A 15,851-nucleotide genomic window follows, 5' to 3' on the forward strand; every position below is an offset into this window, starting at 1 on the left:
AAGACCCCGCATTGCCAAGACAATCCTAAGTCAAAAGAACAAAGCCAGGGGCATCACGCTACCTGACTTCAAACTGTACTACAAGGCTACAGTAGCCAAAACAGCATGGTACTGGTACCAAAACAGAGATATAGACCAATGGAACAGAACAGAGCCCTCAGAAATAATACCACACATCTACAACCATCTGATCTTTGACAAACCTGAGAAAAACAAGAAATGGGACTTAAATGTTAGACCTAAAACCATAAAAACCCTAGAAGAAAACCTAGGTAATACCATTCAGGACATAGGCATGGGCAAGGACTTCATGTCTAAAACACCAAAAGCAATAGCAACAAAAGCCATAATTGACAAACGGGATCTAATTAAACGAAAGAGCTTCTGCACAGCAAAAGAAACTACCATCAGAGTGAACAGGTAACCTACAGAATGGGAGAAAATTTTTGCAATCTACTCATCTGACAAAGGGCTAACATCCAGAACCTACAAAGAACTCAAACAAGTTTACGAGAAAAAAACAAACAACCCCATCAAAAAGTGGGCAAAAGATATGAATAGACATTTCTCAAAAGAAGACATGTATACAGCCAACAGACACATTAAAAAATGCTCGTCATCACTGGCCATCAGAGAAGTGCAAATCAAAATCACAATGAGATACCATCTCACACCAGTTAGAATGGCAATCATTAAAAAGTCCTTTCAATTCTTTTGGATATATGCCCAGAGATATACATTGTTGGATTGTATGGTAATTCTGTTTTTAATGTTTTTGAGGAAATGCCATGTGTTTTCCATAGTGACTGTACTCTGTGGAATTTTATTTTATTTTATTTTATTTTATTTTTTTTATTATACTTTAAGTTCTAGGGTACATGTGCATGACGTTTATATCATGTATAACTCCCCAATGCAATCCCTCCCTCCTCCCCCCTCCCCATGATAGGCCCCAGTGTGTGATGTTCCCCTTCCAGAGTCCAAGTGATCTCATTGTTCAGTTCCCACCTATGAGTGAGAACATGCGGTGTTTGGTTTTCTCTTCTTGTGATAGTTTGCTAAGAATGATGGTTTCCAGCTGCATCCATGTCCCTACAAAGGATGCAAACTCATCCTTTTTATGGCTGCATAGTATTCCATGGTGTATATGTGCCACATTTTCTTAATCCAGTCTGTCACAGATGGACATTTGGGTTGATTCCAAGTCTTTGCTATTGTGAATAGTGCCGCAATAAACATACGTGTGCATGTGTCTTTGTAGTAGAGTAATTTATAATCCTTTGGGTATATACCCAGTAGTGGAATGGCTGGGTCATATGGTACATCTAGTTCTAGATCCTTGAGGAATCGCCATACTGTTTTCCATAATGGTTGAACTAGTTTACAATCCCACCAACAGTGTAAAAGTGTTCCTATTTCTCCACATCCTCTCCAACACCTGTTGTTTCCTGACTTCTTAATGATTGCCATTCTAACTGGTGTGAGATGGTATCTCATTGTAGTTTTGATTTGCATTTCTCTGATGGCGAGTGATGATGAGCATTTTTTCATGTGTCTGTTGGCTGTATGGATCTTCTTTTGAGAAATGTCTGTTCATATCCTTTCCCCACTTTTTGATGGGGTTGTTTTTTTTTTCTTGTATATTTGTTTGAGTTCTTTGTAGATTCTGGATATTAGCCCTTTGTCAGATGAGTAGGTTGCAAAAATTTTTTCCCATTCTGTAGGTTGCCTGTTCACTCTGATGGTAGTTTCTTTAGCTGTGCAAAGCTCTTTAGTTTAATTAGATCCCATGTGTCAATTTTTGCTTTTGCTGCCGTTGCTTTTGGTGTTTTAGACATGAAGTCCTTGCCCATGCCTATGTCCTGAATGGTACTACCTAGATTTTCTTCTAGGGTTTTTATGGTATTAGGTCTAACATTTAAGTCTCTAATCCATCTTGAATTAATTTTCGTATAAGGGGTAAGGAAAGGATCCAGTTTCAGCTTTCTACTTATGGCTAGCCAATTTTCCCAGCACCATTTATTAAATAGGGATCCTTTCCCCATTTCTTGTTTCTCTCAGGTTTGTCAAAGATCAGATGGCTGTAGATGTGTGGTATTATTTCTGAGGACTCTGTTCTGTTCCATTGGTCTATATCTCTGTTGTGGTACCAGTACCATGCTGTTTTGGTTACTGTAGCCTTGTAGTATAGTTTGAAGTCAGGTAGCGTGACGCCTCCAGCTTTGTCCTTTTGACTTAGGATTGTCTTGGCAATGCGGGCTCTTTTTTGGTTCCATATGAACTTTAAAGCCGTTTTTTTCCAATTCTGTGAAGAAAGTCATTGGTAGCTTGATGGGGATGGCATTGAATCTATAAATCACCTTGGGCAGTATGGCCATTTTCACGATATTGATTCTTCCTATCCATGAGCATGGTATGTTCTTCCATTTGTTTGTGTCCTCTTTGATTTCACTGAGCAGTGGTTTGTAGTTCTCCTTGAAGAGGTCCTTTACATCCCTTGTAAGCTGGATTCCTAGGTATTTTATTCTCTTTGAAGCAATTGTGAATGGAAGTTCATTCCTGATTTGGCTCTCTGCTTGTCTGTTACTGGTGTATAAGAATGCTTGTGATTTTTGCACATTAATTTTGTATCCTGAGACTTTGCTGAAGTTGCTTATCAGCTTAAGGAGATTTTGGGCTGAGACGATGGGGTTTTCTAAATATACAATCATGTCATCTGCAAACAGGGACAATTTGACTTCTTCTTTTCCTAACTGGATACCCTTGATTTCTTTCTCTTGCCTGATTGCCCTAGCCAGAACTTCCAACACTATGTTGAATAGGAGTGGTGAGAGAGGGCATCCCTGTCTTGTGCCAGTTTTCAAAGGGAATTTTTCCAGTTTTTGCCCATTCAGTATGATATTAGCTGTGGGTTTGTCATAAATAGCTCTTATTATTTTGAGGTACGTTCCATCAATACCAAATTTATTGAGCGTTTTTAGCATAAAGGGCTGTTGAATTTTGTCAAAAGCCTTTTCTGCATCTATTGAGATATTATGTGGTTCTTGTCTTTGGTTCTGTTTATATGCTGGATTACGTTTATTGATTTGCGAATGTTGAACCAGCCTTGCATCCCAGGGATGAAGCCCACTTGATCATGGTGGATAAGCTTTTTGATGTGCTGCTGAATCCGGTTTGCCAGTATTTTATTGAGGATTTTTGCATCGATGTTCATCAGGGATATTGGTCTAAAATTCTCTTTTTTTGTTGTGTCTCTGCCAGGCTTTGGTATCAGGATGATGTTGGCCTCATAAAAAGTTAGGGAGGATTCCCTCTTTTTCTATTGATTGAATAGTTTCAGAAGGAATGGTACCAGCTCCTCCTTGTACCTCTGGTAGAATTCAGCTGTGAATCCATCTGGTCCTGGACTTTTTTTGGTGGGTAGGCTATTAATTGTTGCCTCAATTTCAGAGCCTGCTATTGGTCTATTCAGGGATTCAACTTCTTCCTGGTTTAGTCTTGGAGAGTGTAAGTGTCCAGGAAATTATCCATTTCTTCTAGATTTTCTAGTTGATTTGCGTAGAGGCATTTATAGTATTCTCTGATGGTTGTTTGTATTTCTGTGGGTCGGTGGTGATATCCCCTTTATCATTTTTTATTGCGTCTATTTGATTCTTCTCTCTTTTCTTCTTTATTAGTCTAGCTAGCGGTCTGTCAATTTTGTTGATCTTTTCAAAAAACCAACTCCTGGATTCATTGATTTTTGAGGGGTTTTTTGTGTCTCTATCTCCTTCAGTTCTGCTCTGATCTTAGTTATTTCTTGCCTTCTGCTAGCTTTTGAATGTGTTTGCTCTTGCCTCTCTAGTTCTTTTAATTGTGATGTTAGAGTGTCAATTTTAGATCTCTCCTGCTTTCTCTCTGTGGGCATTTAGTGCTATAAATTTCCCTCTACACACTGCTTTAAATGTGTCCCAGAGATTCTGGTATGTTGTATCTTTGTTCTCATTGGTTTCAAAGAACATCTTTATTTCTGCTTTCATTTCGTTATGTACCCAGTAGTCATTCAGGAGCAGGTTGTTCAGTTTCCATGTAGTTGAGCGGTTTTGATTGAGTTTCTTAGTCCTGAGTTCTAGTTTGATTGCACTGTGGTCTGAGAGACAGTTTGTTATAATTTCAGTTCTTGTACATTTGCTGAGGAGTGCTTTACTTCCAATTATGTGGTCAATTTTGGAATAAGTGCGATGTGGTGCTGAGAAGAATGTATATTCTGTTGATTTGGGGTGGAGAGTTCTATAGATGTCTATTAGGTCCGCTTGGTGCAGAGATGAGTTCAATTCCTGGATATCCTTGTTAACTTTCTGTCTCGTTGATCTGTCTAATGTTGACAGTGGAGTGTTGAAGTCTCCCATTATTATTGTATGGGAGTCTAAGTCTCTTTGTAGGTCTCTAAGGACTTGCTTTATGAATCTGGGTGCTCCTGTATTGGGTGCATATATATTAGGAGAGTTAGCTCTTCCTGTTGAATTGATCCCTTTACCATTATGTAATGGCCTTCTTTGTCTCTTTTGATCTTTGATGGTTTAAAGTCTGTTTTATCAGAGACTAGGATTGCAACCCCTGCTTTTTTTGTTCTCCATTTGCTTGGTAGATCTTCCTCCATCCCTTTATTTTGAGCCTATGTATGTCTCTGCATGTGAGATGGGTCTCCTGAATACAGCAGACTGATGGGTCTTGACTCTTTATCCAATTTGCCAGTCTGTGTCTTTTAATTGGAGCATTTAGTCCATTGACATTTAAGGTTAATATTGTTATGTGTGAACTTGATCCTGTCATTATGATATTAACTGGTTATTTTGCTCGTTAGTTGATGCAGTTTCTTCCTAGCCTCGATGGTCTTTACATTTTGGCATGTTTTTGCAATGGCTGGTACCGGTTGTTCCTTTCCATGTTTAGGGCTTCCTTCAGGTCTCTTGTAAGGCAGGCCTGGTGGTGACAAAATCTCTAAGCATTTGCTTATCTGTAAAGGATTTTATTTCTCCTTCACTGATGAAGCTTAGTTTGGCTGGATATGAAATTCTGGGTTGAAAATTCTTTTCTTTAAGAACGTTGAATATTGGCCCCCACTCTCTTCTGGCTTGTAGAGTTTCTGCCGAGAGGTCTGCTGTTATTCTGATGGGCTTCCCTTTGTGGGTAACCCGACCTTTCTCTCTGGCTGCCCTTAAGATTTTTTCCTTCATTTCAACTTTGGTGAATCTGGCAATTATGTGTCTTGGAGTTGCTCTTCTGGAGGAGTATCTTTGTGGCGTTCTCTGTATTTCCTGAATTTGAATGTTGGCCTGCCCTACTAGGTTGGGGAAGTTCTCCTGGATGATATCCTGAAGAGTGTTTTCCAACTTGGTTCCATTTTCCCCCTCACTTTCAGGCACCCCAATCAGACGTAGATTTGGTCTTTTTACATAATCCCATACTTCTTGCAGGCTTTGTTCATTTCTTTTTTTTCTTCTTTTTTCTTTTGGTTTCTCTTCTCGCTTCATTTCATTCATTTGATCCTCAATCGCTGATACTCTTTCCTCCAGTTGATCGAGTCGGTTACTGAAGCTTGTGCATTTGTCACGTATTTCTCGTGTCATGGTTTTCATCTCTGTCATTTCGTTTATGATCTTCTCTGCATTAATTAGTCTAGCTGTCAATTCTTCCACTTTTTTTTCAAGATTTTTAGTTTCTTTGCGCTGGGTACGTAATTCCTCCTTTAGCTCTGAGAGGTTTGATGGACTGAAGCCTTCTTCTCTCATCTCGTCAAAGTCATTCTCTGACCAGCTTTGATCCGTTGCTGGCGATGGGCTGCGCTCCTTTGCAGGGGGAGATGCGCTCTTATTTTTTGAATTTCCAGCTTTTCTGCCCTGCTTCTTCCCCATCTTTGTGGTTTTATCTGTCTCTGGACTTTGATGATGGTGACGTACTGATGGGGTTTTGGTATAGGTGTCCTTCCTGTTTGATAGTTTTCCGTCTGACAGTCAGAAGGACTGTCTGTTGGTCTGTTAGAGATTGCTTGAGGTCCACTCCAGACCCTGTTTGCCTGGGTATCAGCAGCAGAGGTTGCCGAAGATAGAATATTGCTGAACAGCGAGTGTACCTGTCTGATTCTTTCTTTGGAAGTTTCCTCTCAGGGGTGACGCCACCCTGTGAGGTGTGGGGATCAGACTGCCCCTAGTGGGGGATGTCTCCCAGCTAGGCTACTCAGGGGTCAGGGACCCACCTGAGCAGGCAGTCTGTCCGTTCTCAGATCTCAACCTCCGTGTTAGGAGATCCACGGCTCTCCCCAAAGCTGTCAGACAGAGTCGTTCGGGTCTGCAGCGGCCCCGCTCTTTCCCCTAATGGACTGCAGCTGTGCGCTGTCCGCAGCGGTAGAGTCTACAGAGACAGGCAGGCTTCCTTGAGCTGCTGTGAGCTCCACCCAGTTCGAACTTCCCAGCGGCTTTGTTTACCTACTTAAGCCTCAGCAATGGCGGGCGCCCCTCCCCCAGCCTCGCTGCTGCCTTGCGGATAGATCGCCGCAGATGGCTGTGTTAGCTGTGAGGGAGGCTCCGTGGGCGTGGGACCCTCCCGGCCAGGTGTGGGATATATTCTCCTGGTGTGCCTGTTTCCTTAAAGCGCAGTATTGGGGTGGGAGTTACCCGATTTTCCAGGTGTTGTGTGTCTCAGTTCCCCTGGCTAGGAAAAGGGATTTCCTTCCCCCTTGCGCTTCCAGGTGAGGCGATGCCTCGCCCTGCTTCAGCTCACGCTGGTCAGGCTGCAGCAGCTGACCCGCACCGATTGTCCGGCACTCCCTAGAGAGATGACCCCAGTACCTCAGTTGAAAATGCAGAAATCACCGGTCTTCTGTGTCGCTCGCGCTGGGAGTTGGAGACTGGAGCTGTTCCTATTCGGCCATCTTGCTCCGCCCCTACTCTGTGGAATTTTTAAATCAAAATGAATATCTGAATATCTGGGACACAAAATAAATGCAGAGAAATGTCTGATTCTAAGATAAGAATTAACATAATGATGCATTCTGTTCAGGCATCAACCATTTTCTATCTTATGTGTGTGTCATCTTTCCAAAACTAGTTTATAAGTTCCTTAAGAGCAGGTGAAGGACAAGAGAATCAAGGCTTATTGAATGATTATAGTGTTGGCTTATGCTAGATCTCTTTATAAATATACTTTTCTTCTTTTCTGATATTCATTTGTCTCCCAATAACAACAGCAAAAACACACAGTATGGGCAAAATACATAGTCGTTAAATAAATGAAAAAAATTAGTGCCCCCGCCACTTTACTTTTTTCTTCATTTGCGATTTATCCTTGGCCATTTACGATACAGTTGTACTTTCTTCCCTAGATTTCTTGCCTAGAAACTAAAACTTTCAAAGTCTAGCCTAACATAAAGCTCCTTGGTTCTGTAACTTGATTTTACCTTTGCCTTTCTTTTTCCACTGATGAATGGCCAGTGAGTCATGTGTGTTACCTCATCTTTGCTGGGATTTCAAGAGCTGAGAGCCAGGCCTTTATCAGTAAGACTGTATTTTTCTTTTTTCTTCAACTTTTATTTTAAGGTCAGAAGTACATGTACAGAATGTGCAGGTTTGTTACATAAGTAAATGTGTGCCATGGTGGTGCCCAGCATCCATTAGCTATTCTTCCTGATGCTCTCCCTCCCTCCACCCCCACTTGAAATTTTCTTGTTCATAGTTGGTGCTCTTCTATCACCAAATAATAAAAATCTATATTTGTTCTATTTGTTATTGAGAGTAAGAGGAATATAATATTTTTTTTTTCAGGGTTTTGTTATTTTTTTTTAAATTGACATCAAATTGTTTGTATTTATCATGTGCAATGTTATGTTTCAAAGTATATATATATACATTGTGGTTTGACTGTAAAAAGGACTCAATGTGTGTAAGGTTTGTTTGGGCACAGAACTGTTCCTTGTCCTTAGTTTTCAGGACACTGAGCTATCTGTTCCTTTAAATCTTCCCCACTGACATTTAAGGAGAAGTGTTTATTTGTACTTGGGGCCCATGCTACACATTCTCTAAGCCTCTGAATGGACTAGTTACTTTCAGGAAAGGGGCTACAAGCATAAGGTACTTTTTAATTAAACAAAAAAAAAATTACAGTTACATGATTTCATGTTCCACAATTACAAAAAGGTAACATAGATATAACTATAAGTTGAGAATATACTTACACTTGACTTTCAGGTCAAATGTTATAGGATTTTGACCATAGATGTCTGTGGAATGGATCACAATTTAGGTGTCAGATATGGATGAAAGGTGGCATAAAATTCAACTTGTTTGCTTTTCCAACCGTGATTTGTTGATGTAATCATTCACAAAGTTCACGAACTTATGAAAACTTAGTAAGAAAAATCTTACTCATCCGGTTATATATCAGTTTAGTTCTCATTTGCTACTTCCTATTTGCACATTAATTTAAATGCACCTTGGCCAGTAACTAATCCTTTGAGATGTGACCTATTTTAAGTTATGCAAAGTTATACTAGTGGGAATAAAACCCTAGGAAGCACTCTCCCTTCAAATATTTATTTCCTCTGCTTTGCCTCATTTGAACATAGATATGTGCATCCTCTCTGATTTTACACCAGACTGAAGCACATCTTGCAATTTCTATTCTGAGGAGACCTCAACATAATCATTTGAGGAAAGAAATAAAAGATCTCAAGAGACCCATATGTAGAACATACTTATGAACCCTAATTTTTGAGAACTCTTGAATTGAACTTTTAATAGAAGTTTAGGGAAGAAGTCTAAAGAGACTCTGAAGAAGTTTACAGGAGAACATCAGTGTATTACAAAAGCCTTATGAAAACTGCAGAAATAATGATGGTTAAAAATAATCATGGGCTGGGCATGGTGTCTTATGTCTGTAGTCCCAGCACTTTGGGAGCCTGAAGCAGGTGGATTGCTTTAGCCCAGAAGTTCGAGACCAGTCTCAGCAACATAATGAAATCCTATTTCTACAAAACAAAACAAAAAAATTGTGGACAATAGAACAATTACCAGTATTTTTTCAACTTTATTTATTTATTTATTTAAATTGACAGTTAAATTGTATGTATTTATCATGTATACCATGATGTTTTGAAGAATATATACATTTTGGAATGGTTAAATCTAGCTAATTAATATATGCATTAGTTCACATAGCTATCATTTTTGTGGTTAGAACACTTACATCCATTCTCAGCATTTTTCAAGAATACAATATATTTTATATTAATTGTGGTCACAATGCTATACAGCATATCTCTTGAACTTATTCCTCTTTATCTAACTGTAATTTTGTATCCTTTGACCAATATCTCCCCAGTCCTCCCCCTCTACAACTGTCCCAGTCTTTGGTAACACCATTCTACTCTCTAGTTCTGTGAGATCAGGTTTTTGAGATTTCACATGTAAGTGAGATCATGCAGAATTTGTCTTTCTGTGCTTGGCTTATTTCACTTAACATAATGTCCTCCAGGTTCATCTGTGTTATCCCAAATGATAGGATTAAATTTTTATGGCTGAATGTTGTTCCATTGTGTATATGTACTACATTTTCTTTATTCATTAATTCATTATTCATTAAGATGGACCCTTAGGTTAGTTCTGTATCTTGACTCTTGTGAATAGTGCCGCAATAAACATGGGAATGCAGATATCTTCTCTTTGGCATACTGATATAATTTCCTTTGGATATATGCCCATTAATAGGATTGCTAAATCATTTTGTAATTCTATTTTGTTTTTTTGAGACAGAATCTCTGTCTCCCAGGCTGGAATGCAATGCCACAAACATGGCTTCCTGCAGCCTCAACCTTCTGGGCTCAAGCAATCCTTCCACCTCAGCCTCTCAAGTAGCTAGGACTGCAGGGACTTGCCATCACACCTGGGTAATTTTTGTATTTTTTGTAGAGACGGGGTTTTGCCATGTTGCCCAGGCTGTTCTTGGGTTGTTGAACTCCTGAACTCAAGGGATGTGCCCCAACTTGGTCTTCCAGAACCCTGGAATTACAGGTATGAGCCATAGTGCTTGGCCTTTTTTTTTTTTTTTTCCTATTTTTATTTTCTTTTGGGAACAATTGTATTTTTTAGTTTTAGGGAACTTCCAACAGTGTGCAAGGATTCCCCTTTCTCCAAAACTTGTTATCTTTTGTCTTTTTGATAATAGCCCCCTCTCTTTTTTTTTTGAGACAGTCTCTCTCTGTTGCCCAGCATGGAGTGCAGCGGCACAATCTCAGCTCACTGTAATCTCCACCTCCTGGGCTCAAATGATCTCCCTACCCCACCCTCCAGAGTAGCTGGGACTATACGTGCATGCCACGGTGTCCCAGCTAATTTATTTATTTTTATTTTTATTTTTTGTAGAGATGAGGTCCCACTGTATTCCCTGAGCTAGTCTCAAACTCCTGAGCTCAAGTAATCCTCCTGTCTTGGCCTCCCAAAGTGCTTGGGATTCAGGCATGAGACACCATACCCAGATGATAATAATCATTTAAACAGGAGTGAGGTGATATCTCATGTGGTTTTGAATTGCATTTTTCTGATGATTAGTGATGTTGAACTTTTTTTATATACCTGTTGTCATTTGTATCTCTTCCTTTGAGAAATTTCTATTTAGGTTCTTTGCCTGTTTTTAAATTAGGTTATTTGTTTTCTTGCTACTGAGTTGTTGAGTTCCTTATGTATTTTGGATATTAATCACCTGTGAGATAAATAGTTTGCAAATATTTTCTCCCATTCTATAGATCGCCTCCTCACACTGTTGATTGTTTCCTTCACTGTGTAGAAGCTTTTAAATTTGATGTAATTAGTTTGTCTATATTTTTACATTTGTTGCTTATGCTTTTGTTGTTATATCCAATAAATCATTACCCAGACCAATGTTATGGAGATTTCCCCCTTTGTTTTCTTCTAGAAGTTTTATAGTTTTGGGTCTTACATTTAGGTCTTTCATCCATTTTGAGTTGATTTTTGTAGGGAGAGAGATGGGAGTCTAGTTTCATACTTCTGTATATGGACATCCAGTTTCCCCAGCACCATTTCTTGAAGAGACTGTCCTTTCCCCAAGAGTGTCTTGGTGCCTTTGTCAAAATCAATTGGCTATAGATATGTGTATTAATATCTGGGTTATCCATTCTATTCAATTGGTCTATGTGTCTGTTTTCATGCTGGTATGCTGTTTTTGTTACTACAGCTTTGTAGTGTATTTTGAAGTCTGGCAATGTGATTCTTTTAGCTTTGTTCTTGTTGTCCAGGATTGCTTTGCCTTTTCGAAGTCTTTTGTGGTTTTATACACATTTCAAGATTGTTTTTTCTATTTCTGTGAAGAATGTCATTGTTTTAATAGGGATTGCATTGAATCTGTAGCTTGCTTTAGGATTATGGTCATTTTAACAATATTAATTCTTCCGACCTACAAGCATGTGATATCTTTCCATTTGTATCCTCTTTAGTTTCTTTCATCAGTGTTTTGTAGTTTTCCTTCTAGAGGTCTTTCACTTCCTTGATTAAATTTATTCCTTGCTATTTTATTTTTAATAGCTATTGTAAATGGGATTGCCTTAATGATTTCTTTTTTCAGCTAGTTAGTTGTTCATGTATAGAAATGCTACTGATTTTTGCATGCTGCTTTTGTATCCTATGACTTTACTTTTCAGTTCTAAGAGTTTTTAGGTTGAGTCTTTAGGATTTTCTATATATAAACAGGGACAACTTGATTTCCTCCTTTCCAATTTGAATGCCTTTCATTTCTTTCTCCTGCCTAATTGCTTTGACTAGGACTTCAATTATTATGTGGAATACGACTGATGAGTGTGTATTTCCTTGTCTTGTTCCAGTTCTTAGAAGAAAAGCTTTCAGTATAATGTTAATTTCGGTACGTTAGACAACAGATTCAGTATAATGGGTTTGTCATATAAGGCCTTTATTGTGTTGAGGTACTTTCTTTCCATACTTAATTTTTTGAGAGTTTTTATCATGAAGGGATATTGAATTTCATCAGGTATCTTTTCTTCATCTATTGAGATGATCATGTGTTTTTTGTCCTTCATTCTATTTTATGTGATGAATCACATTTATTGATTTGCATGTGTTGGACCATCATTACATTCCTGGGATACATCCCACTTAGTCATGGTGTATTATGTTTTTGATATATTGTTTGATTTTGTTTGCTAGTATTTTGTTGAGAATTTTTGTGTGTATGTTCATCAGGAATATTGGTCCATGTTTTTTTTTTTTTTCTGTGTCCTTTTCTGATTTTGGAATCAGGGCCTCATGGAATGAGTTGGGAAAAGTTCTCTCTGCATCAACATTTAATAGTTTGAGAATAATTGATATTAATTTTTCTTTAAAGGTTTGGTAGAATTCAGTTGTGAAGGCATCTAGTTCTGGACCTTTCTTTGTTGGGAGACTTTTTATTATTATTACTGATTCAATCTTGTTACTTGTTCATGTCTGTTCAGGTTTTCAGTTTCCTCTAGGCTCCATCTCAGTAGGGTGTATGTGTTGAGGGATTTATAAATCCATTTCCTTTTGATTTTTGAATTCATTGGCATATAGTTGTTCATTGCAGTCTCTAATGACCTTTTGTATTACTGTGGTATCTGTTGTGAGGTCTCCTTTTTCATTTCTGATTTTACTTATTTGTGTTATCTCTTAATTTTTCTGTCCAGGTAAAGGTTTGTCAATTTTATCTTTTCAAAAAGCCAACTTTTTGTTTTGTTGATCTGTACTTTTTTAGTCTCAATTTTATTTATTTCTGCTTTGATCTTTATTAATTCTTTTTTTAGAAGAACACATTTTATATTTATTTATTTATTCATTTATTTCTCCCCCAGTAGGTTATTGGGGGTACAGGATGCATTTGGTTACATGAGTAAGTTCTTTAGTGGTGATGTGTGAGATTTTGGTGCACCCATTACTTGGACAGCATACACCAGACCCTATTTGTAGTCTTTAACCCTTGCCCCCTTCCCAACCTCCTCCCAAGTCCCCAAAGTCCACTGTATCATTCTTATGCCTTTGTGTCCTCATAGCTTAGTTCCCACATATCAGTGAGAATATACAATGTTTGGTTTTCCATTCCTGAGTTACCTCACTTAGAATAATAGTCTCCAGTCTCATCCAAGTCACTGCAAATGCCATTAATTCATTCCTTTTTATGGCTGAGTGGTAGTCCATCATATATATATACACCGCAGTTTCTTTATCCACTTGTTGATTGATGGGCATTTTGGTTGGTTCCATGATTTTGCAATTGCGAATTGTGTTGCTATAAACATGCATGTGAAAGTATCTTTTCGTATAATGGCTTCTTTTCCTCTGGGTAGATAACTGGTAGTGGGATTATGGGATCAAATGGTAGTTCTACTTTTAGTTCTTTAAGTAATCTCCACACTGTTTTCCATAGTGGCTGTACTAGTTTATATTCCCACCAGCAGTGGGGAAGTATTCCCTGATCACCACATCTATGCCAACATCTATTGTTTTTTAATTTTTTGTTTATGGTCATGTGTGCAGGAGTAAGGTGGAATCGCATTGTGGTTTTGATTTGCATTTCCCTGATCATTAGCGATGTTGAACATTTTTTCATGTGTTTGTTGGCCATTTGTATATCTTCTTTTGAGAATTGTCTATTCATGTCCTTAGCCCACTTTTTGATGGGATTGTTTGTTTATTTCTTACTGATTTGTTTGAGTTTGTTGTCGTTTCTGAATATTAGTCCTTGTGAGATGTATAGACTATAAAGATTTTCTCCCACTCTATGGATTGTCTGTTTACTCTGCTGACTGTTCTTTTTGCCATGCAAAAGCTCTTTAGTTTCATTAGGTCCCAACTATTTATCTTTGTTTTTATTGCATTTGTTTTTGGGTTCTTGGTCAGGAAACCCTTGCCTAAGCCAAAGTCTAGAAGAGTTTTTCCAATGTTATCTTTTAGAATTTTATAGTTTCAGGTCTTAAGTTTAAGATCTTAATCCATCTTGAGTTGATTTTTGTATAAGGTGAGAGATGAGGATCCAGTTTCATTCTCCTACATGTGGCTAGCCAAATATCTGAGCACCATTTTTTGAAAATCATGTCATTTCCCCACTTTATATGTTTTTGTTTACTTTGTTGAAGATCAGTTGGTTTTAAGTATTTGGGCTTATTTCTGGGTTCTCTACTCTGTTCCATTGGTCTATGTGCCTATTTTTATACCAGTACCACACTGTTTTGGTGACTGTGGCCTTACTGTATAGTTTGAAATCAGATAGTGTGATGCCTCCAGATTTGTTCTTTTTGCTTAATCTTGATTTGGCTATGCAAGCTCTTTTTTGGTTTCATATACATTTTAGAATTTTTTTTCTAATTCTGTGAAGAATGATGGTGATATTTTGATGGGGATTGCATTGAATTTATAGATTGCTTTTGGCATTATGGTCATTTTCACAATATTGATTCTACCCATCCGTGAACATGGGATGTGTTTCTGTTTGTGTCATCTATGATTTCTTTCAGCAGTGTTTTGTAGTTTTCCTTGTAGAGTTCTTTTGCCTCCTTGGTTAGGTATATTCTTAAGTATTTTATGTTTTTTGCAGCTATTGTAAAAGGGGTTGAGTTCTTGATTTGATTCTCTGCTTGGTCCCTGTGGTGTATAGAAGAGCTCCTGATTTGCATACATTAATCTTGTATCCAGAAACTTTGCTGAATTCTTTTATTAGTTCTAGGGGCTTTCTGGAGGAGTCTTTAGGGATTCTGAGGTAAACAATCATATCGTCAGCAAACAATGACAATTTGACTTCCTCTTTACCAATTTGGATGCCATTTATTTCTTTCTCTTGTCTGATTGTTCTGGCTAGAACTTACAGTACTATGGTGAAGAGGAATGGTGAGAGTGGGCATCCTTGTCTTGTTCCCGTTCTCAGAGGGAATGCTTTCAACTTTTCCCCCTTCACTATTATGTTGGCTGTGGGTTTGTCATAGATGGCTTTTGTTACATTGAGGTATCTTCCTTGTATGCCAGTTTTGCTGAGAGTTTTAATAATAAAGTGATGCTGGATTTTGTGGAATGTTTTTCCTGCATCTATTTAAATGATCATGTGATTTTTGTTTTTAATTCTGTTTATGTAGTATATCGCACTTACTGATTTGCGTATGTTAAACCTTCCCTGCATCCCTGGTATGAAGTCTGCTTGATAATGCTGGATTATCTTTTTGATATGCTGTTGGATTCAGTTAGCTAGTATTTTGTTAAAGATTTTTGCATCTATGTTATATTATTTTGCTGAATTGATCCCTTTATTATTGTATAATGACCTCCTTTGTCTCTTTTTACAGTTTTTGGCTTAGAGCATATTTTATTGGATATAAGTATAGCTAGTGCTGCTCTGGTTTCCATTTGAATGGAATATCTTTTTCCATCTCTTCACTTTCAGTCTATCTATCTGTGTCCTTAGGGATGAATTGAGTTTGTTGTAGGCAGCATGTATTTCATTCAGACCTCTATGTCTTTCAATTGGAGATGTTAGTTCATTTACATTCAAAGATATTATTTTTAGGTAAGGACTTAGTACTGCCATTTTGCAATGATATGTTTTTTTGAGCAGTCTAGTGTATCCTGGGTATAATGTTAAATAAAATACCATTATTATATTTATGTATAAAGCTAGACAATATAACTTGTTTTCTTAATGTTCGTAACACCATATGACTCCTAAAGAGGGAGATAGTTAGGGCATTTACCTTCTGTTGCTGTGATGGTCTCATATATTGGTCAAGAAATGTGAGAGACAGAGTAGGGTTTAGTATTTCCTCCCAGAAACTCCTTTTCTCTTTCAGTCTC

This window comes from Trachypithecus francoisi, unplaced genomic scaffold, assembly GCF_009764315.1.
Source record: "Trachypithecus francoisi isolate TF-2019V2 unplaced genomic scaffold, Tfra_2.0 Lachesis_group11, whole genome shotgun sequence".
In the NCBI taxonomy this organism is placed as follows: domain Eukaryota; kingdom Metazoa; phylum Chordata; class Mammalia; order Primates; family Cercopithecidae; genus Trachypithecus; species Trachypithecus francoisi.